The sequence below is a fragment of the Prunus avium genome, chromosome 5 (assembly GCF_965620075.1).
Source record: "Prunus avium chromosome 5, drPruAviu1.hap1.1, whole genome shotgun sequence".
NCBI classification, from domain to species: Eukaryota; Viridiplantae; Streptophyta; class Magnoliopsida; order Rosales; family Rosaceae; genus Prunus; species Prunus avium.
In genome coordinates, this window is record NC_142288.1 from 20,978,847 (window position 1) to 20,994,138 (window position 15,292).

Genomic DNA, 15,292 nt, shown 5'->3' on the forward strand with positions numbered 1-15,292 from the left:
CCGCTGCAATTAATTTGATTAATTTGTATGTTTAAGTTCAAATCAACTTCTTAAAAATGTTTTAAAACCAACAGTAAATCACCTCCTATTGGATGGTGTAATGGCGGTTGACTGATACTTGCCAACCAAGTTATATTCTAGCTATGCAGATAAGATTGTTTCCAACTCCTCCAATCCTATTCCTTTCTTTTTGGTGAGTTGGCTAACCTTGCTACTTAGCATGATTTTCACTTTGACACGTATTGAATTGGCAAAACTACACTAACAAGAACCATTAATACATATCCATATATATATATATATATATATATATATATATATATATATATATATAGTAAGATATTTATGTAATACACACGCATATATATTATAATAAGATATATATAAAAAATAAAATAAGATGTAAATATTTATTAGTACACAAGACAATATATATATATATATATATATATATATATAAGTTATAAACTAAATATGTAACAAAATATTTAATTTCCTGAAATATATAATATATATATATATATGAAAAAAAATATGGGGTTTCACAGGGTCTTTAGCTCCCACACTCCAAGCTCTCATGCCAAGCTTATATAATCTCAGATCAACATCAGCAAGTCATTTTCAACTCTTCGTCAGGCTGCCGAAAACATCAACACAAAACACGGAGCTGTTGGAAGAAGAACATAGTACTCCCTCGAGACTTGCTTCTCTCTCAGGATGCTTTATGCCTAGTTCTCGCTAACTTAGAAAAAGGGGCAACGAAGCCTTGATTCACCACTCTATAGCGGTCTAAGAATCAACAAGCCTGAATGAGTCTTCCGATGGAAAAAGACCCCAACAGGAAGATTATAATGAGTTTGATACCCAGTTGTTGAAGGAAGTTGAGGTTCCACCCCAAAACCAATTGGCAATGGGGGGAGTGGCCCAAATCCTTATAAATTCAGGCTAGGTCCCTTAACTTTCCAATGTGTGACAAATACTCTCAACACGCCCCCGCACGTGTGGCAAACTTTCAAGCTTAACACGTGGACAACACATATTGAGTGACATGGGAGCACGTGTGGCCGTTGGGCCCAACAAATGAAGCCTTGCTCTGATACCATGAAGGAAGTTGAGGTTCCACCTCAAAACCAATTGACAATGTGGGGAGTAGCTTAACTCCTTATAAATTCAGACTAGGTCCCTTAACTTTTTAATGTGGGACAAATACTCTCAACAATTGTGACTAACGTCAATTCGATGACGTAACTTTGTTGTGGATGAATTAGCCCATTTAAAAGTAACATTACTATCGTTTGTCCCAAAAAAAAAAAAAATCAAACATACTTATTAGGATTACTAGCTTCAACTCTTAATGATGATATGATTAATATTTAGTTGATTCATACTATTTTCAATATTAGCTGTAGTATCCAAAAGCTTATTATTCATTGCGAATATAATCACACGCAACTTGTTGATGCTCTTTTTGGGATGGTCAACTTATGTAAAGATTGTTGGATATTTAGTAGGATGAGAATGTCATGAACCTTCGGTACATAAGGGTTCTATAGGAGGAGACAAAGAAGAAGCAATCGTCAAGCTTCGGGCACCATTGTAATGCCTGCCGAAGGCTCTCCGATGCTTAAGTAAGCGTGTATATGTGGTAATTTTGGTAGAGTAACAGAAAAGATAAAAAGTAGTTACCTCGTTTTAGGAGCCTGTGCCCTTTTTTTTTATAGAGAGGTGGAAGTGGGAGTTTGCACAAAGTTTCGATGTGGGACTTTGTGAAAGTTGTTGTGGTGGTGACACGTGTTCGCGGGTTAGGTTCTGTAGTTGAGAGCTTCGGCAACTACCTTCGGCAGGCAGTTGCTGCATCAGAATGGCGTTATGGCGTCGTCAATGTTATCTTCGGCAGGCCTGTGAGTCTGTTTATGCTTCGGTTCCCAGTGCCGAATGTACTTATTTGAATATGGTATAAACAGTAGTCCCCTAAGTTGCTTATCAAGAAGTGGCTTCTGGGTTGGGAACTTTGTAAATAGTCGAATAATCAAACTGAGTATATTCAGCATGATGGATGTCGTAGGCAAGTCCCCAGTCCCCCAAGTTTGCAAGCTAGGAGTTGCTTCAGCATAGGAGTAAACAGCTATGGGTGGAAATGTGGGATGGACTGGTGCAAGTCCATACGCGATCGGCACGTTGCATGCCGATTGGAAGGAGTGCTGTCATGCGCAAGTCCTTGAGCAATCGGCACAGAACATGCCGATCGAAAGGTATGACGTCATGCGCTTGAGGCTCGCAAGTCTTTGCGCGATTGGCATAGAGCAAGTTGATCGGAAGGTGTGACATCATGCACTTTGTCTTGCGCCATTGGCACAGAGCATGCGGATCGGAAGGTGTGACATCATGCACTTTGTCGTGCGCGATCGGCACGGAGCATGACAATCGGAAGGTATGACGTCATGCCCTTGTAGCACTCACGTCCTTGCGCGATCGGCACGGAGCATGCCGATCGGAAGGTGTGACATCATTTGCTTTATCACAAGCATGTCCTTGCGTGATTGGCACGGAACATGCCGATCGGAAGGTATGACATCATGTGCTTTGTTTTAATTGGTGTTGTCCCATAATGCGGATTTTACTTTCCCCATAATTTGGCATACATGGAATTCAATTGAAGGTGCGTCTCTTCTGAATTCTTTCACATTTCAACTATTGTTGGCACTTTTTTTTTTTTTTTTTTCCATTCAGTTGGTCTTTCATTCTCAGAATTTAATCATATCATGGTTATCAATTACAAGAAAAATAAAGGAGTGAGTTTCTGGATGTATGGTCATAGTTTTTGTTTGTATACTTTGGAATGAAGTAATGTGGAGACTACATGCACCTTAAATTTGTAGAAATTTTACAGGGAACCTTGAAGTACTCATACTTATTAGAATCATATAATATACTAAAACACTCATGCTTATTGTCATGCTACAGCAGCACTTCCTACCTTTAGGATAAGATTTGTGTTTGTGGAGTTTGATGTTAATTTTGCAAGCCTTGCAGAATGGACATGTTGCTGATACCGCTACATTGGGGGGATTACAACAGCTTAGTGTAGGGGCTTTTTCTTTCCAGCAGCTTGACGAATGGGCCTGAGCTGCTGTAAAGAGCAAATGGCTGGAATCGCCCCTTGTGTCTGAGTTCGAGGATCAGACCCCAAGTGTGCTTCGAATGGGTAGCTGAGCCTTAGGAAACACCTTGGTCTTCTTCACCAATGAAACTAACAGTCGCTTGCAGATAAATATTGTGACTTGGCATGAGAAGCTTGTGGCATGGGAGCTGAGCATTCGTGGGTTTAGCATGAGAGAGAGAAGGCTTGGGTTTCCTATGAGAAATAGAGGCCCGAAGTAAGGGGAAGAGAGATTTTTTGGGAGGATTTGTTGAGGAGAGAGAGGAAGAGATGAGGAAGAGGAACGGGTGGCTTGAGTAAGTTTCCGACAGCTTGACAAAAGTTCTGTCAAGTACTGGAACAATTCTTCCAAGAGGGAAAATGGGGAAGAGGGATGAATAGTGCACGAAATTGCTAGGTTTTGAAGATGAGAGGGAAGCTTGCTCTCTAGATGTGTCTTATGAGAGAGAGAGAGAGAGAGAGAGAGAGAGAGAGAGAGAGAGAGAGAGAGAGAGAGAGAGAGATGAAGAAGATGGGGAACAAAGCTTGAAATTGAAGGATTCCAAAGGGGATGCTTGCCTTCGATTGATTCTCATGGTTGATGGGAGGCTTGAAGAAACCAAGGTGAGTTGTTTTGCTGGGTAGAAAGTGGCTCATTTTATAGGTGATAGAAACCCTTAATTTTGTCAAGCCTCCCTCCTTCTTTTCTTCACTTTCTTCCATTTAATCTTGTTTGGTGAAACTTCCTCAGCCTGAACCCATAGGCACGCAGCTTTTTGGGGGTTCCAAGGTCCTCAGGCAGCAAGACTTGTTTATGTGGGTGAGGAGCCACCCACTTTTCCTTCTTGTTTTCTCACCAAAGCTTGTAAAGGAAAGAATGGGTAAGGGTACTGGTCAAAAGGTGATTCCATCAGCACATGGTTTTGCTTGGTTTTGGTGGTTTGGCTTCGATATAGTTTTAAAAAAGATGCTGGATATTTCCATGATGTTGGATATAAGACGCTAGGCTGTTTTGTTTCCAGCAGCTTGTGAGTTTACTTAAGCAGCTGGAAGTTTTGGCTGATGTGGGATTTTTCAAGTGTTGTAGGCCTTTTCTTAAGGTGATGGGCTATTGGGTTTTCTATCTCATGCTTACCCATATGTTTGGGCTCAAGGAATGGGCTTGAGTTTTGGTGCTCCCAAGCAGCCCAAAACTTCCACTCCTTGGACCATCAATAGGGCTCGTGAATACTCATAACCATTCATACCACAACCCACTCAGCAAGCCCCAGGCATTCGCGTGGTTTGGGCCCACTTAAGCTTGTAGCGTGGCGTGTTGCTTATTTGCTTGGCGTGGCACGTGTTCAAGCGCATATGACGAACTCTTGCGTACCCAAGATGAGTTTTTTCCCAAGTTAGGTGCCTTGCTGGGTTAGAAATATATTTGGGCCCAGCCTTAGATTTTTGGGCCTCAACACTTAGAAAATGTGCAAGAACTCAAGAACAAATTGATGAAGTTTAGATTGAATTGGTAGAATTTGTGAGCAATCACATGTAGCTTAAATATTTATAATTCTAGGTTAATGCTATAGATGTGGTAGGAATAAAGATTGGTTAACTATATAATAACTATTGAATCTTCAAATTTTATGAAAGAAACAATTTTTGAGTGTATATATATTCATTAATAAAGAATTATGGTTCGTTTTATAGTTAAAATCGTTGTATAGAATCATAGGAAACAAAAAAACAAATGTAATAGCATGGGAAGTTATTAGACGACGGATTGGCAATACAACCGTAGTCTCCATAGTCAATCAACAACGGTTTTTAGGCATGAATTCACATGCCAACAACATGGGAACTAATTAGACAACGGTTTTTTACAATAAAACCGTCGTCTTTATAGATAAACAACAACGGTTTTTATAAACATTGTCGTCTTAAACAATAAACAACAACGGTTTTTATACAAACCGTCGTCTTATAAGATAAACAATGATGGTTTTTGCAAAACAACCGTTGTCTTATAAGGTAAAAGACGGTTGTTCATAAAACCGTCGTCTTTCCAGCTAACAACGAAGGTGAAAACCCGTCGTAGTTTGACATTCAAAAGATGTCGATCGATTTAACGACGATGGTGGATCCCCGTCGTCTATTGTAGTAGTAGTAGTGTTTCAAAAGATTAAGGAGATTAGAACTAGAATAAGTTACTAAATTGTTCCCTTTTTACTTTAGCTAAACCTGGTTGTTATTCCACTACTTAATGCTTTTGTATTAGTTAATCTTCAAGTAGTACTTTACAGTTGCTATTTTGGACAATATTTTGTGAGCTATTGTTTAATTACAGGGAGATTCACTATTATACCCAATATAGGAGCCCAAATTATAAAAAAAAATCATATAGAACTTTAGAAACTTACCCAAAGCCCATTTACAACATAACAAAAAGACTTTTAACTTCTTTTAAATTACAAAACTGCCATTGATTTCTTAAAACAAACTCAACCCCAAAACCTCATAAAAAAAAAACTCAATCACTTAATAGGGTATCAAAGTAATTTAATAATCAAAATTAAATTAAATAGGACCAGCTATTATTTTTTGGGTTTGTTTTGGATTTGTTTATAGAAATTAAATGGTGTATGATTTATTTATAGTTTTAGTGCTAAGAATGAGTATATGACAAAATATCTCTTAATTATAATGCACATCTCATAAAGTTATCCAAACCCGACATCAACTATTTTCTTTGAAATCCCTCTCCCCTACTGTTGTCTCTGTTGACAACATCGATGTCCCCCTCCCTCGGATTGATGGCAAGGGAGACTATTGACTTTGTTTAATGACCATAGCTTATAGATAGGTTCTTTAGTACTTTAAGTTGGAATGATTGAGATGCGATCCCAACTAAGTGATTTCTATTTTTGTGAATTTCCAATTGTAGTAATTTCTATTTGTAGGAATTTCCATTTGTGGTAATTTCTATTTGTAGGAATTTCCGTTTGTGGTAATTTCTATTTGTAGGAATTTCCGTTTGTGGTAATTTCTATTTGTAGGAATTTCCATTTGTAGGACAGCCTTGAAGTTTTGAGCATTTCTCACTTGATTCATAAGCCTTATGAGAAAGCTTTGGGTGGTCCTAAATCGATAGTTTCACATCATCAGCCCATAATTTCTTTTCTTTTTTTTGTCTTATATAAGTCAGTATGTCGCTTACAAACTTGCATCCTCTGTCTCTCTGTAAAGGCACACTCCATTGGTTTGATCGCAACCATATATATGGCCAGAAAAAATCTGTTGCACAAAAGAGATACTCCATTCAATTCAAATCTCATTAAGAAAAAAAAGAAGAAAAAAGAACAATATTGCAGATGAAAAAGAACTCTAATAATTAATAATTAAGGCAAATATAACTGTAATAATTAATCAGAAGCTCCACAGACCAATTTCTCCTCCGTCTGAATTGCCCGATTCGGGATAATCAGGCGGTCTCGGCGGAGACAACAGCATTCCCTCTGCCATCTCGGCCAGCAAATTTGGCATCCCGAAAAGCTCTTCTTCGTACATTCCCACAGACGACGCCAAACTAGTACTATTCATCATCGTCGTCATGTCGTCCTCTTGCTTCTTCTGCCTCTCCTTGAGCTCCAGGCTGTTATTGGCCTCCTCATTCGACTGTAGTGCAGCAGCAATGGAAGCAGCAGTAGCGGCGGCACTGCGAATGTCCTCCGGTGACTTGGATGCTGGCACTGGATACGAGGCAATGGAGCTCGGAAAGTTTAGAACAGCATCACCGCCTTTGAGAGCCAGCGCGGCCACGTCATAGGCGGCCGCAGCCATCTCCGGGATTGGGTAGGTCCCGAGCCATATCCGCCTAGTCTTACGTGGCTCACGGATTTCGGACACCCATTTTCCGCCCCGGCACCGGATTCCATGGTACCTAGTGTGGTTCCCGCAAGAGTTTGATGCCATGGTGGGGGGGAGGGGAGGGTGTTTTAGTAATTGGACAAGTGCTGGTGGTGAAGAGAGGGAGAGGAGAATGTGGGATGACTTGGTGTAAAAGGGTGCGGTTGAAGGAGGGTTGAGAAGGAAGGAAGGTCAAGGGGTGGGTTATATTTGGCGCAATGTTAGTGAGTATTTTGATTTTGGTCAGCCATGACATATATAGATATTTGCGTACATATACTTAGGTAGGGATGTAATTGTAGAGGGTTGTGGGGATTATATGGGGAAGGTAAGATATTAATTGGAAGAGAGAGAGAGAGAGAGAGAGAGAGAGGAGTGTAAGTGTTATGGTTGAGATTTTAGTTAAGGAGGAAGGGGACCCGCTCAAAAGTTGTAGCATGCACTTTGGCCACTTTGAATTCTGTGGAAGCTTTAGGGTCTGTTTTGTATCCTATTTGGATTAAATTCTATAAATTTACAAACAGATTTTAAGTTTAAAGCCACAAAAATTTATTTGGTAGGCCAATTTTTAAAAATTCAAACAAAAAAAAAACTCAAAAATACCCCCATTATTAAAAACAAAAAAAGAAGAAATTTTATAGTTTTTTTCTCTCTCGGGTATTTCTTTCTCCTCCCTCTCTTGTCTCTCTCTCCTTCCTCTCCCGTCTCTCCCTCTTCCCGTCTCTTTCTCTCTCCTTCCTCTCTCATCTCTATCTATCTCTATCTCTATCTATATCTCTCCACCCTCTCCCACTCTCTCCTCCTCTCCTATTTTTTTTTTTTTTTGTTAATTTCAATTTGGAAATCTAGATTTTCTTATTTTAATTTCAAATTTTTTAGATCTTAAAAATAGTTTGAAGTTCAATACCAAACAAGTTTTGAAATCTTAAAATCACTATTTGAAAACTCATGTTTTTAAAAAGAATCATAGTTTTTTAATTTACTTTTTTGAGTAAAATACCAAACAGAACCTTAGGGTTTTTCACACTTTTACAAAAGTGGCAATTAAAAATGATACAATTTTGGAGAAGGTTTGTGTATGCCAAGTGTGGCAGTTGCATCTATTCATATCCTTTAGTGGGAAATGTCCACGAGCCTTCCTCAGTTTCCCACTTGATGATTCATAAGCTTTACCCAAAAAAGAAAAAATATGCAATATGATACAAAACTAACACGCTAAAAAATAAAACAAAAGCTGACAAAAGCCGCATCAACAACTACTAGCCCACATCACTACAATTAAACATAATCTCAAACAAACTCACAAAACCCAAAAAATAGTTGACAAACCCACCACTGCATATAGCCTTTAAGTGAATGTAAACTTGTGACAGATCTCAGAAAAATAGTTGACATCGATGTAACAACATTTTTTTTTAAGGACATTTCCTATTGAGTGGGAAGATAATATATTAAATTCACACATAATATACGAATGCTAAGACTTGAACTCAAGACCTTGCCTGAAGGAGCAATTACTCCCAAACCACTACACTAATGGGTCCTTTGCGCGATGTAACTGCACATAACAAGGAACAAATATAACAATCGAACAATCATGACAAAAAATAATTGGGTAGAGTGCAAAAAAGTCCTTCAAATGCGAGGTAAAACTAAATTTAAAGAAGATTAAAAGTTTTAGAGAGAGAGTTGTGGAAGAAGGATGATTTGATTGAGGAATTTACCCAAAAGAGTTTATGGGGAACTTCAATATGAGCATAGCTCAAAATAAATCATCACAAGATGCTTTTGATTCAAAACGCCCTAAGGGACTTATTCACTAACCCAAAAGAAAAAAGAAGATAGCATAGTGTAGGAGGAGCAGTGACTCTTCTTCCTCCTCCCCTCTTTATTGAGTTTTTTCTTTGGAACTGAGAGAGAAAAGAATGCCAATAGGGTTTTTTTTTTCTTAACATGATAAAAAGTTGATATATGAGTGTTAAATAATACCTTGAAATCAAATACTATAAGATGCATTCATTCTAAGTTTTATGGGATTAATTCCTGTGTGAAATTTTGGTAGTGGAAGACATTTTTGTCATCCACTAGCTAGTTTGTCTCGGTTTACTCGATTTGATTTATCATGCAAATTATTTTGCAATTCATATTATTATGGGATTGTAGTTATATATATAACAGGTTATTGCTATGTTGAATTCGGTAATGGCCAGAGGAGGGAGGAAGAGGTCCGGAAAGAACTTTGGAAGCATTAAAATTCCAAACACCAACCAAAGAACAAGTAATTTGACATGATTAACCACAGAGCTTTTCTGTTGATTAGGATTCTAGCTAACTCTAGCATCACAATTATGATAATATGCAATTAGAATTAGCTGCTAAAATGAAGACATTGATGTTTACTCAAATATATTCTGTTGGTGACTCAACACTATATGTTGGCTATGCATATGGCTCCCAGCACGCTGGGGTCTCTGTGTGTCCCTAAAATGATTTTGCACCTAAATTGAGCCACTTTCCTTTAATGGAATCCCCAATTGAACATGTCCTTCTGGGTAAAAGCATTATAATATTACAGGGACATGAGGGATCTTTCTGTCCTTTTATTGGGTGTTGTTTATACCATATCTTTAACTTTAACCATGGTTTTGGTCACATATTGTCGGAAATCATGTTTTTTAGCTTTAACTCTGTTTTCAAACCACAAATTTAAGGAAACCCGAAACTTTCAAACTCAAACCCTAGTAAACTTTAAACAATATGTTAAAAAGGAAGAAGAGTGGAAAGGAAGAGAAGGGCCGATATATATTTGTAATGAGTTCGATATCTAGTTGTGACCAGTTTCATTGTAATAACGTAACTTTTTTGTGAGTGAGTTGGCCCGTTTAAAAGTATATTTAAAAGAGTGTTGCTAAATGAACCCTAAAATTAACTGAGTACACCCTACTACCAAAGTATTTATTGAATTACTAATTTACTCTAATATAAAATGACCCAAAAGGATATATGGAATTGTGAAACAAATATAATTTTAATAAGTACACCCTACTCACCATATTCAACCCTAATCAAATGTAGAGAAGTTTTCGTATAATTTTAAGGGCCTTTGATACTTCAAAGGCTTAGAGCTTCCTTATAAACATGGCGAAAGACAAGTGTCGGCATTTCTCCGTGTACTTAATTCTTCCTGACGCAAAAGATGGGCAGCTGTATTTGAATGAAAAAGTTTGTTCCAGTCTGACTTCTTAGCTCAACATCATCCATACAATAAAGTTGAAGTGGATGACTTTAAAATCCCAGGGTTTAAACTTTTCTTCTAACTTGGAAGCATCCAAAATTTTCAAAGATTTCGAACTAGTGATGATGCATTTCACTAGTAATTTGATAGAGATGTTTGATTCTCTTTCACACATTTCGAAGAAAATCACAAGGATTTACAAGAATCAAGCTTTGAATTGAAAGAGCTAGCAAGTCTACTCCCACAACATTTTACAAAATTAAAGATTTTGATGCGAACCCAAAATATGAAAAGAGGGAACGAATTCATGTAAAAAGAGAAACCTGGTTTAGGATTGGTATTAGGGTGTACCAGGGGTATTTTTGGTAGTTAAATAGGGTGTACTTAGTTAATTTTACATTTTGATTAAAATATTAGGGTGTACTTAATTAATTTTAAGATTTGTTTAACAGCACTCTATTTAAAACTATCATGTCATTTATAAAAAAAAAAAAAAAAAAAAAAAAAAAACATACCGTATTAGGATTTCTAGCTTCAACTTTTAATAATTATATGATTAATATTTAGTTGATTCATACTATCTTTAGCATTAGCTGTTAAACTGTAGCATCCAAAAACTTAGGAATATAGAATGATGGTTGATTGCGAATATAATCACATGCATCTTATAAATAAAAAAAAAATACAGAGAAAAAAGGATGGCCACATGCAAGAAAACCTTTTAATGATCAGTTTATTTTTCTACCTATGTCGGTGATGTGACGAGTTTAAAGGTATACCCTTTCTTTTTGGTGCATTTATATACTGATTTCGTTTCTTAGTGCAATGTTATTTTTGCTAGAGAATGAGAGCTAGGATCGTGCCATGTGTCAATAGATTAGATGTGTTTGCAGCTATGAACTTTTAATCACGAGTTTAATAGAATTGAAGACTTTCCTCTCATTTAAATTCCGTTCTCTCTCTCTCCCTTATTCTTTCTTGTGTTTTTTTTTTTTTGGTCAAGTATTCCTTCTTGTGTTGAACTAGGTTAACACATTAGAGTCCAAAGCAGACCCGAGTTTTCTTGGAGAATGAGGACGAGAGTCCAACTCTTTTCATACATGGGTCTCTTTCCATCCAATTTGTATGGATATGGTGGCACAAACTTTAGCTAAATTTACTTTGTTCTTTGTTCAGATTTTTCTCTTTGGATTGAAAAAACTACATACGGGCTCTCTTTGAAATGATATTTTTGTTAAAAAAAGAAAATTTGAGAAATCTTTCCATATGAATACACGGGATAACTGTTAACCGTCGTAGCACTTGAGCTTTGAGTCCTAATTGGAAGTTTATAGTGTACATTTCTTTGTAGAAGCTTACACTGCATAATATATATTTACATATTCGCCAACTTGATCATCTTCCTCAAGGATCCCAGGCAAGAGGGAACCCTAGGAGAGTTGCCAACTTTAACTACTATCTATATACGATCCATACTAGATCTGACTAATTGCCCATTCTATTTTCTTTATAGTCTTGACAAACCATTTTTGTTTCGGTAGAGTCTTTCAGTATCATGTTTTAGTCATTTACCCCATTATTTAGAAAAAGTGAACCACCAATTCAAGTACCACTTCAATAATTAGACATCCACCCTATGATCGCAACGATCCAATTACAATTAATTAGAGGGGATAAGATAAAAACTTGACATAGCTGTTTTTTGGTCTGTATTTCTTTTTTTCTTTTGTGTGGTATCGTGGATAAGCATAAAAATTTGACCTAACCGTCGAAAGCGAAAGCAAAAGACAATCGTGAGGAAGAGAAGACTGGTTTGACTTGAGTTTAGTGTGCCAGGTGGCAGGTGACTAAGTAAGGTACCAGTGAGAAATTGGCATGTTTTGTTTTTGGATGCCTTGTGTGGTGGGCCTTGTGGCTCCCACCCGAGCTCGTTGTTTTCTCCTTCTTTTTGTCACGCTTGGAGGAAAGGAAACCCAGCCACATAATTTTAGTATTGTCCTTTATCGACTTTTAATTTGGTTTTGAGCCTCTTAATTTTTTAAACCGTGCAACTTTTGATCCCTACTATCAAATTTGTCAACTTTTTTACTTTTTATTTTATCGAAGTAAATGTTATTTGCGTTGCGTGTACGCAAGCTGGAAAAACAAATCGTTAATATGACAAATTTGAAAATTGTCTTGTGACAGTTGCCTTTTAAAGTTATCCAAACCCAACATCAACTATATTTTTTTAATCCGGCGAGTCTCCGTCGACGACATGGAACCCCTCCCTCCCACATTGATGGCAAGTAAGGCCATTGGCCATTGGCAATATATGGAAGCTATGGGTTATTTATTTTTTAATAAAAAAAAAATTAAGGGTGAAATAGAGATTTCAAAATAAATTTTTTGATTTTGGGTATCGATATTCAAAGATTTGGGTCCTAATAAAGTTTTCCAAAATATAAGCGTGACTGATAGGAATTTTCAAATAAACAAGTAATTGAATGAAAAACATTCCAAGCTTCAATTTGTTTTAATTGTAATGCACACTATTGAAAGAATTTTAAATACTCCATCCGGATACATTATTGGGCTTTAGGGCTGAATAGTCCCACTGTCTCCTCCGGACGTCATGGGCTGAATAGGTCGAGGAAGCCCATTCTTATATTGCAAAAAATAACAAAAAGAGCCCATTGAAAAAATAACAAAATAAATAAATAATCCTCATTTGTTCTAGCGCCTTACTAACTTCTCCTTGTACCCTTTCATTTAGTCTGCTTTTATTTTTTGGGGGGGTCAATTGAAAGTTTATTGAAAAAGAAAGATCAGATACAAGGCTCAAAATAGGCAAGACCCAACAAGGACGAAATACAAAAAATGGCCCAAAACAAAACAAAGCCCCTTTCACGTAGCCTTAAGACTCTACTCTTTTAGCACAACCAAATGTCAGCTATCCTCGTACGAACCTCAAAATACCAGAGGCCAAGGCCATCGACTTTTCCATTATTGTTCTTGAGAAAATAGGTACGTCGCCAGCCAGCTATCTAAATCACACTAAGAATTTGAGAAATATTTGTTCGAAAAATTGCATAGTGATGCTTTGGATTGGACAGTCATTAAGTGTTATATTACTTGGTGCGATCAATGGCATCTTTTGCATTCTAATGCGAAGGAAGTTAGTCAAAGGTTCGAGTATCATTATATATATTTTTTAGTACAAGCGATAATCTAACTACATAAAGGGAGGAGAATTTCTCTCACACACACTACCACGTAAGTACAAAACCTGCCATGGCCTTGGCTCCCCAGAATTGTTCTTATACATATTGGATTATATAGCTGCATCTCATATTTTGAAGAATAACATACTATATAAACATTGTAGTGGCCCCCCAATGCAATTACTGTTGGATGGTTGAATGCAAACCCTATACTTCATAATAATTTCATTGAAAATTATATATTACATGTTTATAGTTCCACTTTACACAATTAATATAGAGTAAAGAAAGAAAAATAACGCCATATTAGCTTATTAGTCCTCCAATAATACTCAAAATCAATGCCCTTTTTATAGTATATTATTTATTGTTGTAGGATTGAATTTTACTTTTAAAAACTTTTGTTATGGTTTGACCCCCCACACATACTATCCTAGTTTCGTCTATGCTACCACGGTGCTATGGTGGTTTGAATATGAGATTACTAGTCTGTAAGTTAAATGCCATTTTCCATTGGACTTGACCCCATTAATTGGCCCAATAGAGGACTAGTCTTCAAGTATCATAATTTGAAGAGTGGCACTTTGGTCCCCTTTCTCCTTGTTGACAACCAACTGCAAGGAAGCCAAGGGAGGGAGGTGGCCACTACCCCTCCTCCTCTCCGCACATCTTCCCTTTCCTCTCCTCATCTCCCCTTCTTTTTCTCCCATCTTTTTCTTTCCTCTTATCCCCTCTTCTCCTCCCCTTCCCCTCCCCAGATAGTCTAGATATGTTTGGATTTAGGTCTATTTGTCTATTGGTTTTGTTTGGTTGTTTTTACAGTGTTCTAGGTGACTAGTGTGTTGTCTTTGTCTCGGCGGCGGTGATAGTAGTGACGCTGGATTCAGGGACGGTCCTATGACTTGTACAACCTGGGCTATAGCCCAGGTGAGTTTTATTTATTTATTTCTTATAGTTAGTGTTAATGTTAATCCCATTTATAGCAGAAATATTAATTTGAACTAATTGGATAATTGTAGTGTTACCCTTAGTTGACGTGTGTCTATCTGACTCTATCTTTGTGATGATAAATTTTCATTTTTGAATTTTCTTATGAATTTTCATTTCTTTGAATTCATTTTTGTTCATCATGGTAGACCTTAGTTGGCATTGTTGGTGTAAAATAGGTCTTTTAAACAAATAAAATAAAAATGATATGTTCTTACATTATATATATATGATCAATTCCATAAGCCTAAAATCTAACAGTTCAATAAGGTAACTCTAGCCCACCCCATTTTAAAATCCTGGGTCCGTCCCTGGCTGGATTGTATCTCTCCTTGGGAGAATTGTGATACCTGGTGGCTGATGTTTTGTCTCTGTTTTAACGGCGGTGGCAACAGCGACGCTGGTAGTAGTTGTTAGGATGTGGTGCTCTTCTCTACTCTGCGCAGACCGAAGAACTATGCTTTGTCATAGGAGGTTTTCTTTGTCAGGTTCTGAGTTGAAATGGAGTGCTTCTTAGGGGTCTTTTTAAAGTTGTTTTTGGAGGGTGTATTCAATTAAGATTTTAATGGATTATTTTGAAGCTGAAAAGTAGAGTAGTATTCAATTAGGATTTTTAAGTAAACAATAAAAGTCTGGTGGTATTCAATTAGGATTTTTAAATAATCAATACAAGTCCGGTGGTATTCAATTAGGACTTTTAATAGATAAGAAAAAGTACTGTGGTATTCAAAAACTTACTGATTTTAATGAATTTCATTAAATGGTGTATTGTGTGAGACTTTTGAGTGTGTGATATATATACCAAATCACATAACAAATCACACCCTCCTATGCATGATT

General features: G+C 37.0%; 1 pseudogene; it reads right to left on the reverse strand.

Annotated features, from left to right (window-relative positions):
- Positions 1 to 6,423: 6,423 nt before the first annotated feature.
- LOC110753266 (ethylene-responsive transcription factor ERF027 pseudogene) lies at positions 6,424 to 7,205 on the reverse strand (annotated as a pseudogene).
- Positions 7,206 to 15,292: the final 8,087 nt, after the last annotated feature.